A 13,555-nucleotide genomic window follows, 5' to 3' on the forward strand; every position below is an offset into this window, starting at 1 on the left:
TTGTGTGGATTCAAGTGTTTGCCTAGCGTGCTCTTAATTCATGGTAAAGAGCTCTCTTTAATATTTCCTGTAGTAAGTTTTCTAGCAAAGAGTTTTTCTTTTTATTTATCTGAGAATGCCTTAATTTCTTTTTTATTTTTTTAAGGATTGTTGGCTAAATATTTGGTTGACAAACTTTTTCTTTCAGTGTTTTGAATATGTCATGTTCTGGTATCCAGGGTTTCTGATGATAAATCATCTGTTAATTTTATAGGGGATTCTTTGTGCTCGATGAGTTATTTCTCTTTTGTTCTTTTTAACTTGTCTTTGGCTTTCAACAGCTTGAATATGATTCAACAAAATTCAGATCTCTATGAATCTATATAATATAGAGGCTACTGAGCATGTACAAGAAGTGCGGATTAATGCTTTTCATTAAATTTTAAAAGTTTGGGGCATTATTTCTCCAAATAAACTTTCTGCCTCTTTTTGTCTTTCCTTTGCTTCTAGTACTCCCATTAATACATATGTTGATATATTTCATGGCATTCCACAGATCTCTGAGACCCAGTTCACTTTTCTTCAACATCATTATTTATTATGTTTCTCATCACAATGTCCTGAAAATTTCTGTCTCTCCAAAATTCATATGCTGAAATTCTAATGTCCAATATGAGAGTGTTAGGTGATGGGGCCTTTGGGAGGTGCTTAGGTCATGATGGTAGTGCTCTTAGAGACCCCATAGAATTTCCTAGCCCCATTCTACTCTGTGTGGATATAGCGAGACATCTGCAACTGAAAGAGGATCCTCACCTCGCCGTCCTGGCACCTGGACTTCCAGCCTCCAGAATCATGAGAAATAAATTTCAGCTGTTTATAAGCTACTTAGTCTGTGAGTATATTGTTATACCAACCCAAACACTCAGACTGGATAGTATCAGTTGACCTACCTTTAAAATTTTTATCCACTTATTCTCTATTTGGTGAGACACTGTTCCCATATTCTCCTATAGTTCTTTAGACATTTTTTTTTAGTTCATTGAGCATGTTTAAAATAATGATTTAAAATCTTTGTTTAATAGATCCAATATATTGTTTCCTCAGTATAGTTTCTATTGATTTATCACATATTTTACTTGTGTATCGGCCATACTTTCTTATTTGTATGTCTCATAATTTTCATCTTAAAATTGGACATTTTAGATAATACCATGTGACAGCTCTGGAAATTAGATTCTCTCCCATCCACAGGGTTTATTATTATTGCGGCTTATTGTTGTGAAAGCTATTTGTTTAATGTTTTTCCTGAACTAACTCTTTAACCTTGGTATTGTTTGTTGTACGTAGCTTCTGAAGTCTTTGCATAGTAAACTTAATGGTCAACTAATGACTGAGAAACATTTCCTTAAATGCCTTAAATCAAGAAATGTTCCATTTTGCCGAGTGGCTCTGCATGCATTTTGGGACATACCTTCAATGTTCATGTAGGCAGTTTACAACTCTGCCTTAGCCTTCATTTAATGCTCAGGTGGAGCTTCAAGTCACCCAAGGACCAATGCTTAGAGCTTTTTTCATCTTCCCTGGGCATACACAGAGACCTGTGCATGCATGCAGCCTTGTGGATTTCCAAGAATAGCTCAGAAATTTTAAAATCCTCCTATAGAGCTTTGCGCAGTGGCAGTATTGTAGCCAATGAGGTTTATCCAAGGCGTGATTATTGCTACTTAAAATCCTCCTATAAACATTTCATTGTTCAGTTTTTTTCTTTTAAGTTTTTTGGTCAACTTATTGTTTGCCCCAATTGTTATTGCCACATCTGGCAACTATAATGTTAAACAACTGTTGCTGATTACTTTTAAAAATGTTCACGGGTAAAAGGGTGAGCTCTGATTCAGGTCAAATAAAGGTAAGCTTTAGGGTGGAATTTTCCAGGGAATTTCTAGGTGGATTAAATAGTGGCAGTTTTCTGAGAATATAAGGCTTTAAAAGAGCTCTAGGTCCATTCTTTCCCTTTTAGTGGTGCTAGTCTGCTAGTTATCACCATGATTGTGGGGCTTTTAATTTTAAAGGCTACTGTGGAATTTATGAGAGGGGAGGAACAGGGAAAATTAAAATGCCACAAAGCTCACTAATGTTACTGAGATCCAGGCATTTCTCTTAAATAAACACCTCCCAGATTGTTGCAAGCTTTTTGTTAATTTCTACAGTTTTAAAAAAGTTGATTTTAAAAAATTTGCCAATGCTCTTGTTGCTTTCATTGAGCAGAGAATATTTGAGAGTTCTTATTCTGTCTTTTCCACTGATGTCATCTCCCATCTGCCATGTTATGTGTAAGAATTCGAGTTTATTGGGGCGCCTGGGTGGCTCAGTGGGTTAAGCCTCTGCCTTCGGCTCAGGTCATGATCCCGGGGTCCTGGGATCGAGCCCCACATCGGGCTCTCTGCTCTGCGGGGAGCCTGCTTCCTCCTCTCTCTCTGCCTGCCTCTCTGCCTAGTTGTGATTTCTCTCTGTCAAATAAATAAAATATTTAAAAAAAAAGAATTCGAGTTTATTATGTTCTTCTTGACTGCAACCAAGAGCATCTTAACTAATACCCTTCTCTACTCAGAATAACCTATGGTTTCCAGTTCTGACTTAGACATTTTCTTGAAGTGCTAGTTCCTAATTCATAAAATGCTGGGATACATTCAGAATGACAGAACCTGAGATGTCTACCTATACAACCACCAAGATAAGAGAGTGTTAGTCCCTCAGTTGTACCAGCCGAGTTGACAATGAAACAGAAGTGAAACTGCTGGCAGTCTCCACCTGGGCACATAATTCGAGTCAGGAAGAAACAGTTTCCTCAAAGTAAAGTAGTGTTCTGAACATAGAGAATGATAAATGCTCAAATAATCAGATTCATAATTCTTAAAAAGAAATCATGATGTTTTGGTCATTCACAGCATGGCAAAACCAGGAGAGAAGTTATACAGTCTTGTCATTCTGCTTTGACTTCTTTGATTAAAATAAGTTTCAAATCTCTAAGTTCTATGCATGAACTGCAACTATGAACTATGATTTCACTAATCTGTAGCAACAGTGAAAGGTTTTGGTATAAGGAATTCTGTTAGAAGGAGGAGGAAATACTAAAGTACAAAATAAATAGCATTCTACCTATTAGAAAATGTGTATCATGATTTTTCACAGATAATAAAAATAACAACAGAAGACATGCCACCAAGTGTCTAGCATATTACATGAATTCAAAAGTAAGCAATCGAGCAGAAATTTTTGGTTAGAAATTCTGATAAAGGGGTGCCTGGGTGGCTCAGTGGGTTAAAGCCTCTGCGTTAGGCTCAGGTAGTGATCCCAGGGTCCTGGGATCCAGCCCCGCATTGGGTTCTCTGCTCAGTGGGGAGACTGCTTCCTCCTCTCTCTCTCTCTCTGCCTGCCTCTCCGCCGACTTGTGATCTCTCTCTCTCTCTCTCTGTCAAATAAATAAATAAAATATTAAAAAAAAGAAATTTTAATAAAACTATATTTATGACTGCATTTTAATCATATTACTATGTTGCAGTTAAATGTCATCATTTCAGGGCTTAAATATTTTCATATATATATAAATAAAAATGAGATTAATATATATGTGTATATATATATATATATATATCAGTAAAAACTCTCTCTATGTGTGTGTGTGTGTGTGTGTGTGTGTATGTATCAATAAAAGCTCTTTTCACCTAATTTTTAGTATATGTGCTGCCAAAGCGAGCACTCTTTTCACCTAATTAATGGAATTTGATGAAAATAGCCTTGAGAAGTAATTATCTAAGTTAGATTCTTAAGCACAACCATAAGCCTGTCTTTCACATTTTAATAAAAGATTTTCCTTAATCCATTCTCTTAGCTCAAAATGTTATACAATTCAGACAATAGTGCTATCAGTTAAAACAGTGCAATATCCTTGAAACAAATTATGATTGGATAAATATTCTAAATGAAGTAAAGAAGGGGATATCTGGTGTCTTCATGGACTTACCACATTTAGGCTAAGGGTGTAATTTAAATGTCTGAATATCTAAGAAGATAACGATTGTACTCCCTCTTTTCCTCTGTAGAAATAAATATTTCATGACTTCCAGATGTTAGAAATTCAATCTCATTCTATAACCTGTGTTTTGGGGTCATTGCCATTATAATCTCAGGGGCTGCAGATAATCAGGGACCGATAAACACAAGTGAGGTATGAACTGTAGCTATTTGCTGTGTGTTTAGCTTCCCTTGCAGCTAGACACTATCTGCAGTAAGACAAGAGGTTGCTTCCTTGCTAAGTCCTTTATAATTATTTGGCTGACTAAAATTGTAGATTTCAAAGATTCTCAGAGACAGACATGGTTTTATTTGTCATCCATTTCACTATTTAACTGATGTAAGGATTTCTTTAGGTCATCTTCAAAGTTTATCCTTCATCTTCATAATGCGTTCAATAACTGGAAACCTGATTTTCAAATGATACAATCCATTCCAATTCCCAATACCTACTAGAAACTTATTTGCTGGAGAAGCTGCAATTCGACTTCTTGAGATTTCAAATATTACACTCAGTTTTGCCCTAAATAAGTGGGGAAAATTGAAAGACTTACATACCAGACTATTGAGAAACTTCATATTAAGTTAAAAAGAAATGATTCAATTAAGATTCTTTCATTGAGTTAACGAGCGATATTAGAAGACTGATAAAGATACTGCTATTATAGTCTGTTAAGATATTTGCCAATTTTTTTATGATGAGAAAATAAAGACTGGGTGATAAAATTAATCTGTAGTAGATGAGTGGAGAAATGTCCCCAAGGAAAGATTATTAATGGATTTCTGTTAAGTTGGAGCTTCATTGCAAAAGATTATTTCCTTGACCTTTTCTCATTCAACAATTTTATCAATATTTTGCATTAGAATGAAGAAAAGGCGTATTTATCAATGTGTAGATGGCATGATATAGAGAAGAGTAGCTTTTACATGCAATGACCAAAAGAGTCAGAATCCAAACAATAATGGCTCATTAGATGTGTAGGCTAATTCTTATCCTACACAATTTTAATGGAGACAAATTTAGAAACTTTTTTTTTATTGGTTTATTTATTTATTTTCAGCATAACAGTATTCATTGTTTTTGCACAACACCCAGTGCTCCATGCAGTACGTGCCCTCCCTATTACCCACCACCTGGTTCCCCCAACCTCCCACCCCCGCCCCTTCAAAACCCTCAGGTTGTTTTTCAGAGTCCATAGTCTCTTATGGTTCGCCCCCCCCTTCCAATTTCCCTCAACTTCCTTCTTCTCTCCGTCTCCCAATGTCCTCCATGTCATTTGTGATGCTCCATAAATAAGTGAAACCATAGAGAGTCTTTTTAAAGTAAACAGTGGAAGTCTGTAGCTTAGAAACATATGAAGAAAATCTAGGAGTTTTAGGTGACTGAAAGCATATGAATAGCTAATGCAGGGATTAGCAAACTAAAACCCAATGTTTTTGTAAAGAGAGTTATGTTCATTCATTTATATATTATGTATGCCGGTTTTCATTCTACAACATAACTGAGTATTGCAACAGAATTTATGGACCTCAAAATCTAAAATGTTTACTATCTGGCATTTATACAAAAATCGTGTTGACCCTTAATCCAATGCAATTTTTGTTAGTAAATACAGAGTGTCGGTGTATTGGGAGATAAAGATAACAGGCCCATTGTTTTCTGCACTATTTCTTAATTTTGGCTTTATTAAAAAGTTCAGTTCTGGGCTCCATGTTTTGGTAGAGACATTAACAACTATCCAGAAGAGAGATAAAGAGGCTGCAAAGAAGCCATGTTGAAGAAGAGTAGTTAAATATACTGGAAATAATTAGCTTGCAGAAGAGAAAATGAAAACAAGATAGCTGTACTTGTGGTATCTAATATATGAAAGATAATTATGTAGAAGAGTTATTTGCTACATTCACAAGCTTCAGAGGGCAGACCTAAGAAAAAGGGATTAAAGAAATATAGAGAGTTAGGGTTTCAAGTGTTATGACAAAGAATAATTTACTGATTAGAATTATCTGAAGATAAAAAGTAGATTCCCATTTGTGGAAAGAATAAAGACAAGCAGCCATGTCTGCTTTTTTGGATCTGTATACATTTTCTGAGGAGCCAGAGAATCATATTTTAGATGAATTTTGAGTCCCTACAAATGCTCATACCAATCACCACTCATGCAACACTGGACTTTATTTTGTCCTGACTGGCTCCCAGCTTTGATTCCCATCTGTTTCCACCCCTGGACCTGCCTGGCTTTGTGGTATATAGCCCAAGTTCTAATTACCTACTCCTGACATCCATTTATCTTTGATCTTAGATGCAATAGCATTTTAATTATTTTATCTGAATGATTACAATTCTAGTCTTTGACTATATAGTAGATTCCTGGCCCAAACCCAAGCCTGGGTTTTTCACCTACTCTATACCAGGTATTATTCTAGGACCTGGGGATATAACAATGCTTATTGTTCATAAATGATTCTAATCTGAGCAGCATCTTGGATGAACCTTATTTTCTTATCCATGTTGTATAAGAAGGATAATGCTTACAGGAGGCTACTATTTTGTACTGCTTAAAGATATTTATTTCATTTAACACTTAAGTGATACTTGCTACTTGGTAGGTAGTGTTCTAAGTACTTTACACATACTATATTATTTAATCCTGGTAATATGTCTACAAAATAGGCCCTATTATTATTCCCATGTTAGTGATAGGAAAATTGAGACCGAAGAAATTCAGTAACTTACCCAAAGGCCACCAAAAGTGACAGAACCAGGATTCAAACATAGGCCATCTAGCTCCAGAACTCCTGTTTGAAATCTCAAAGGGTTGAGGGTAAGTTTTATTAGCTTAGATGGAGGTGTTCCCTTTTCTTCCCTCCTTTCTCTGATCTTATTTATAGCACCCAGAAAGGCTCTTTCAAGGGAAGCTATCCCACTAGAATACTGAACCTGAAAACCACATTCTTTTCTGAGTTCCAGAAGGTATTTGTTGGATAAGTGCCTGACAGATCTTAGCATAACTATAAAGTGGAAATTCAGAACTCTGCTTGACTCCACCCTATGGACTGGGTTAAATGGAATAGGAGTAAGAGGAAAAGCAGGATGAAGAGAATGCTTAGTTGCAAATGCTATCTTATAAAAAGAACAATTATCTAATGCCCGAAAAAGTATTCTTCAAGTATTATTGCCACTTTTACAAAATATATGGCTCATGTATGAAATTAAAACTATCACACTGCTTCCATTATAAGACAATAAGGGCTGTTTATTTTTTATGCTTGTATTATGCCTAATTGCTGGGCATAGCCCATAAAACTAAAGCTGTTTCTTTGGTAATTCAAGTACTTCATTGGGAGCAGTGCAGAGAGATTGGCCTCTGTAGGTAGAGAGATTTTTTAAAAGCAGCTTATATACTTAAACAACACTGTTGAGTACAGGACTGTCCACAAATCTATCTCTCTCCAAATGTTGCCTAAGCTTTTGGCCCAATCTTGAATATGCTGGTTTATCATAACAGTTTGCTAATCACCAAAATTTTTTATTGATCCTTTGCATATCATCAAAGGTTTTTTTTTTTGTTTTTTTTTTTTAGCATGTTTCGACTGTCCAACAGCCATTGTGCAATGTTCTAGAGCACAAAAATGAAGAAAACAGCATCTGGTCCTTTACCTCAGAGCTCATACCCGTGAAGGTAGTCTCAAGAAATAGACAATATGTATCATAATGAAGGTATGTACTGAATACTATTATGTTATAAAACCTGGAGGAGGAGTATCATTTATTCTTTATCCAATAAATAGTTAGCATGTGTCAAATAGGAATTAGACGTTGTGCTAGATGTTGACAGGAGGTGAGGAAGTAGAGATAGAGATTGTAGACAATTCTTTGAGGAGTTTTGTGGTGAGGAACAGCAGAGAAATTACATCTTAAATGGGTCTAGGGAGGATGAGTTGGATAATCAATAGGCAGGTTTGTGTGAAGGTGGAAAAGACCCAAGAGAGATAGAATATTGATAATGCAGAATAAACTGGAAGTAATTGAAGAATCAAAGTCCTTGAAAAGGCAGGAGGAAGACTGATGTAGTCACAAGGGAAAGTGTTGATTGAGAAAGGCTCAGGAGCTGTGCTTTGATTATAACAGGAGAGAAGGTAGGTTCTGTGGTCAGAGACAGAAGAGGAAGGGGCTGTGAAAAGATGAATCGGTTGTCAGCTGGTTGCTTCTTTTTTTTATATATAGTAAGGTCATCTGCTAGTGAAGGTAGGAGGGATGTTGGATATTTTGAGGTACGCAGAGAAGGCAAAAAATTCGTTCTAGAGAGCAAGAAAGTGAGTTTACAAGGTAGATAGACTTTCTCAGAGTTTTCAGTGCTTATTTAAGATTTTGCTTTTAAATTTGAAGGGAGTCAAAGCACAGACTTTTCTTCAGCCAGGTCCATTAGTGATATGTGCAGTTAACAGTCAGCCGATGGTTGGATTTAATTATTGTGGAGTTTTCCAAAGTGAGTATCAGAAAGAAGGGTAAGCAAGGCTCTTTCCATGGAAATAGTAATAGTGGTGGGCCATCAAATATGAGCTAAATGAGAAGGAAAGTGAAACACAAGGGTCAGGGGTGGGAGGTTGGGGGAACACAATGAACAATTTTAAAAACACTTGTCGATTTCGTCTATTTAGGGCTTCAAGATCTTTCTTCTATTACATGGATAGGATATGGCTGATAGAGGGACCTGTTTAACAATATCTGAAGGGGATCTTGAACTCAAAAAAAATTTTTTTAAATAGCAAAATGAAAATAGTAAAATAGAAACTTTGTAATGAGATCTACATTTTGTTATATGTCACCTAAAATGAATTATGAATGATGGCTAATGTAAGCTGATTGGCCTGCAATTTCTTCTGAGTCTAAACTGTAGATAAACTTCACAATCAATGAATTTAAAGGAATAAGTTTAGGACAGTGTAAAGAATCTATTCTGCATTCTAATTTTGTTACATTTGGTCTAAGATGGTAGTTTCTTGCTTCAAAGACCTTATTCATTATTATGGAATGTTCTTATTATCTGTTCAATAAGTTGGATATGGCTCTGAGCTGCTGTAGCTCTCTGTCTCTCTAGTTTCTGATTTTTTTAATGCATCCATGTTCTCTTCGTTCCCGATATTTGTTCTGCAAAATCCCCATTCTTTGTCTTTTTATTACATGGCAAAATTGCATAAAGAACATCCATCAGTAGAACTATGGAGAATTTTCCAGACAGAACAATCTAGAACAAACGCTGGCAAACTATAACCCATGGGTTAATTCTGACCCTACTTGGTTTTCTAAATAAAACTTTATTGGAACCTAAGCATACTCATTCATTTATGTATTGCCTGTGGCAGAGATGAACAGTCATGACAGAGATATGCATTACAAAGTCTAAATTTACTATCTGACTCTTAACAGAAAATATTTACTAATCTCTGGCTTAGAATAGCATTGTGTATGTACCTCAAGTCCAGTAGTGAAAGGTTCTGTTGGTCTCTCGTCAGCAGGTGACTATGGTACACAGAAAGGCAGGCAAGCTTCCCAAGGACTTCTCTAACTAACCCTTGGTGCCCCTCCTTCGATGCTGAGGCCATCTTACAGTTGCCAAGGGTTGCTGGGATCCCTGCTGCTCACTCCCTGGCTGTCCCAAAAATTCCCGAGAAAGACTAAGCCTGTAGGCAGAATGTGGCAGTTTTTCAACTGATTTGGGAGACAATGTAGATTTTGCTAGTCTTAATTCTTTAATTTTTAAACTGTTGTGTTTTCCTGTGTTTTGGGGAAGGGAGACACGAAGAAAATTGCTTTTGCTAATCTCTGTCAGTGAGTGACAGAGTTTAAATCAAACATACAAGAACTCTGGCTCTTTCCTGTGATGCATAGTTCCCACCTCTTACCACTGCTGGATTATCCACGCATCAGAAAGTGAATGGCCTTTCTGGGAGTGTGATAGAGATTCTCACAATAGGTCTAATTCTGAGTGAAAGAACTAATTGAAAAATCAGAAGAATTTTGTCTTGACGTGCCCATGTTAATGACTACATTCATCCGTTTGAATTCTGATGAACTGGGTTTTTGCTGTGGAAATTCTTATCACAATGGCCTGACTCTAACTTGTGTCCTGCTTGTAGCTTTGATTTATGATGTGCTTCTTGTTGTTGCCCAGCTCTTTTTGAAACTGCAGAATGGAAAGAAAATGTTTTAAACAATGTCACATCCAGAAGGTGATTTCTGGGAGCTTCACATGCAGGCTTTAATCTTTCTTCCAGGTTAGCCACCCGCTTAGGCTGCTGAATAGCACTGGGGCTTCGTAGACACATTAGGGATTCTGGACAGGTTTCACCCAGACATCCTTGTGCTCCTTGCCATTCTAATAGTGGCATTTTGTCTCTCGGTGGAATCTTCTCACATTACATTTAGGGGAAGTGATTTGTTTCTAGGCTACAGCTTCCCAAAACCTATGATCACATGGGTTAATTGAAATTAATTTCCCAACATATCCTGTTTGGCAGTCTATGGAGAAAGAAAGCGGATCCTGCTTATTTTTTTTTCCCCCTGTTCCCTTGAATTTTCCTCAAGTTTTTATTGTGCTGGTAAAGATGAAGAAAACAGGTTTCAGGGTGGCAAGGAAATGAGTTACAAAAAGGGAAAGTGGATTGCAGGACAGTGTTTTGTTTTGTTTTGTGTCATTTTTAACCATGAGCAAGATAAAGAAAGCTGTGTCAAAATTCACTAGGGTTTTAGGACTGTGAGCTGAGAATTTAGGTATCATGTACTTTTAGTCTCTGCCATACCACATACACAGGGAGTTTAAGGTGTAAACCGGGGGAGGTGTTTGAGAAACATTTTGACTGGGGCACCTGTGTGGCTCAGTGAGTTAAGCATTTGCCTTTGGCTCAGGTCATAATCCCAGAGTCCTGGGGATCAAGACCCACATCAAGCCCCCTGCTCAGTAGGGAGCCTGCTTCTCCCTCACCTTCCACTTCCTTCTGCTCATGCACTCTCTCCTGTCTCTCAAATAAATAAAAGCATCTTAAAAAAAAAAAAAAGGAAAACATATAGGCTTTCATGGAAGTTTTTCCTCCTTTTTTTAAGAGAAAAATCAACACATTTTATTGCCTTCTTCCCTTCCTCTCTCCCTCTCTTCTCTCTCTCTGTATAGGATTATGACTTAAACATCTAAACTATTTGTGGAGGTTTCCTCACCCTTCTTGGCCAGAACAAGAAACTGCTTGGCAGTAAGAGTATGGAAAGAAAGATTCACCTTATAAAATCTGCGTCAGAAAACATTTATCCTCATTGGCACAATGGATAGTTTGGGATTATGTTATGGATCATCTACTATTTTAAGATATTTGTACTTTTTTGATGAAAAGTTTAAGGTTATGTTCTCCCTCTCTTCCTTCTTCCTTCCATCCTCCTCCCATTTTTCCTTTTTCCTTTCCTTCCCTTTCCTTCCTTTTCTTTATCTTTCCTTTTTCTCCCTCCCCCTCCCTTCTTTCTTTCCTTCATTCTTTCCCACCCTCCCTCCTTTCTTTTTTTTTCTTTCTTTCTTTCTTTCTAACATCTATTCCAATTAAAAAATTAAATTAACCATAGACTTGGAAATAAGTATGTAGATTTGTAGGAAGATTTCTGTGACAAATAGTAATTCACCTTCAGTTAGAAAGTCAACCCAAATGAGAAAGGAAGGAAGGAAAGGATGAGCTATTACTTAAGATGTGCTTTACCCAGCGAAAATGTCAGAAAAGGAGATCCAAATTCTGAGCTCCTCCTGCATTTCATCATCTACCCTGGATGTTATTTTTGTTTGTTCGCTTGTTTTAATGTTCAGAGAATATAATCACAGGAAAAAAGTAATGGGATCCTAAGAGAACTATCATTAATGCTATAGCTAAACTTGCAAAATAATTTGACTATGGTTTATTGACATAAATTCATCATTCAATAATCACTGAGTGCCTATTCTGTGTCAAGTATGAAGCTACATAATGAGGATAGAAATTGGAACAAAACGGCCCAACTATACTTTATCCTCAACAGGCTTCAACTCTTCTTCTGTGATACTGGTGAATTAGTCATAAGACCAAAAGAACAAATTATTTCAGTTCTCAAAGTCATTATATCTTTCTGATCGAGCAATAATAATACAATAATTCCAGCAATTAAGCAATATTCTCCGTGAAGTCAACTCAGTTTTTCACAAGGTATCATAATAGATCTAGATGTGGAGAAAAGTGGAATAATTAACATGGTATGGCACTTGAATTTTTATTGTGTCCTGCAGAATTATCTGAGTATTAAGTGCAAAATAGAAGCAGGTATTACCAGTATGTAAAAGAAGATTAGTGCAAGAGAAAGGTCAATGGACTGATTGAGTTTAAGGGTTTGTGTAATTCTATTACCCTAAGAATCCACCCTTCTGCTTCACTGCAGGCTGTCACAAGGCAGTGAGAAACACAGGTCCAAATCCGAGACCTAACTCAACCATTTACTAGCTAGGGGACTTTGGATGTACAATGTAACATTATTTTGAATCTGAGTTTTCCGATTTTTTAAAAAATAGCCACAATAATACTTACTAAATCACAGAAATAATGACACGAGATCCAGCAAGTGAAAACACTGTAAACCTTAAAATTGAAAAGATTGTTAATATTAATAAACAACCAGGGGCTCCTGGGTGGCTCAGTGGGTTAAAGCCTCTGCCTTCGGCTCAGGTCATGATCCCAGGGTCCTGGGATCGAGCCCCGCATCGGGCTCTCTGCTCAGCGGGGAGCCTGCTTCCCTTCCTCTCTCTGCCTGCCTCTCTGTCTACTTGTAATCTCTGTCTGTCAAATAAATAAATAAAATCTTTAAAAAAAAATAAATAAACAACCAGTTTGAGGATATTATATATGTGAACACATCTTTCTGTTTTTGTGGAATTGTTTACAATGCAGAAATGTTCCTCTTTAATCTTTTTTTCTGTTTTCCCCTTCCCTCTAATGTTTAATTTTCTTAATCGATATCTGTTAACTTCTCTATTTCTTTTCATTATATTTGTAAGTCAACATTTGATATTAATCGTCACTGATAGAGCTAATCACAGGGTTAATAATGAAAGTAAAATTGTAACTTAATGTGAATTTTGGTGTGGTAGAGATCTCAAAGCATGGAAGCTTCATATGTATTTCTTCCTATTTTCCCATATCTGAATCTAATTAAAACAGCATTTCTATACGCATTAGATTTCCAATTATTTTTTGTTTTTAAAAAATTTATTGGTATTGTAATATGATGCTTTTCATCAGTTTTTGTTATAGAAATAGAGTATTTTCCAAATATTTTGGAATACTAGAACATTTGAAAGGTTAAATTAGCTTACTTGCCTAACCTGGGAACCAACCTCTACTCTCTCAGCATTTTGCTTACTTCTATCACAGCATTTAGTACACCTGTTTTGTAAGTTGAATGTTCATTTTCTCTCTTCTTCTTTTTTTTTTTAAGATTTTATTT

At 36.3% G+C, this 13,555-nt stretch overlaps 1 non-coding gene across 1 annotated transcript; it reads left to right on the top strand.

The window, feature by feature from the left end:
• Positions 1 to 1,642: 1,642 nt before the first annotated feature.
• On the top strand, positions 1,643 to 1,789 carry LOC123937722. Its single transcript, XR_006817527.1, has one exon. It is a non-coding gene; the product is annotated as a U4 spliceosomal RNA (small nuclear RNA).
• The last annotated feature ends 11,766 nt before the right edge of the window (positions 1,790 to 13,555 follow it).

Source organism: Meles meles, chromosome 2, assembly GCF_922984935.1.
Source record: "Meles meles chromosome 2, mMelMel3.1 paternal haplotype, whole genome shotgun sequence".
Lineage (NCBI taxonomy): Eukaryota > Metazoa > Chordata > Mammalia > Carnivora > Mustelidae > Meles > Meles meles.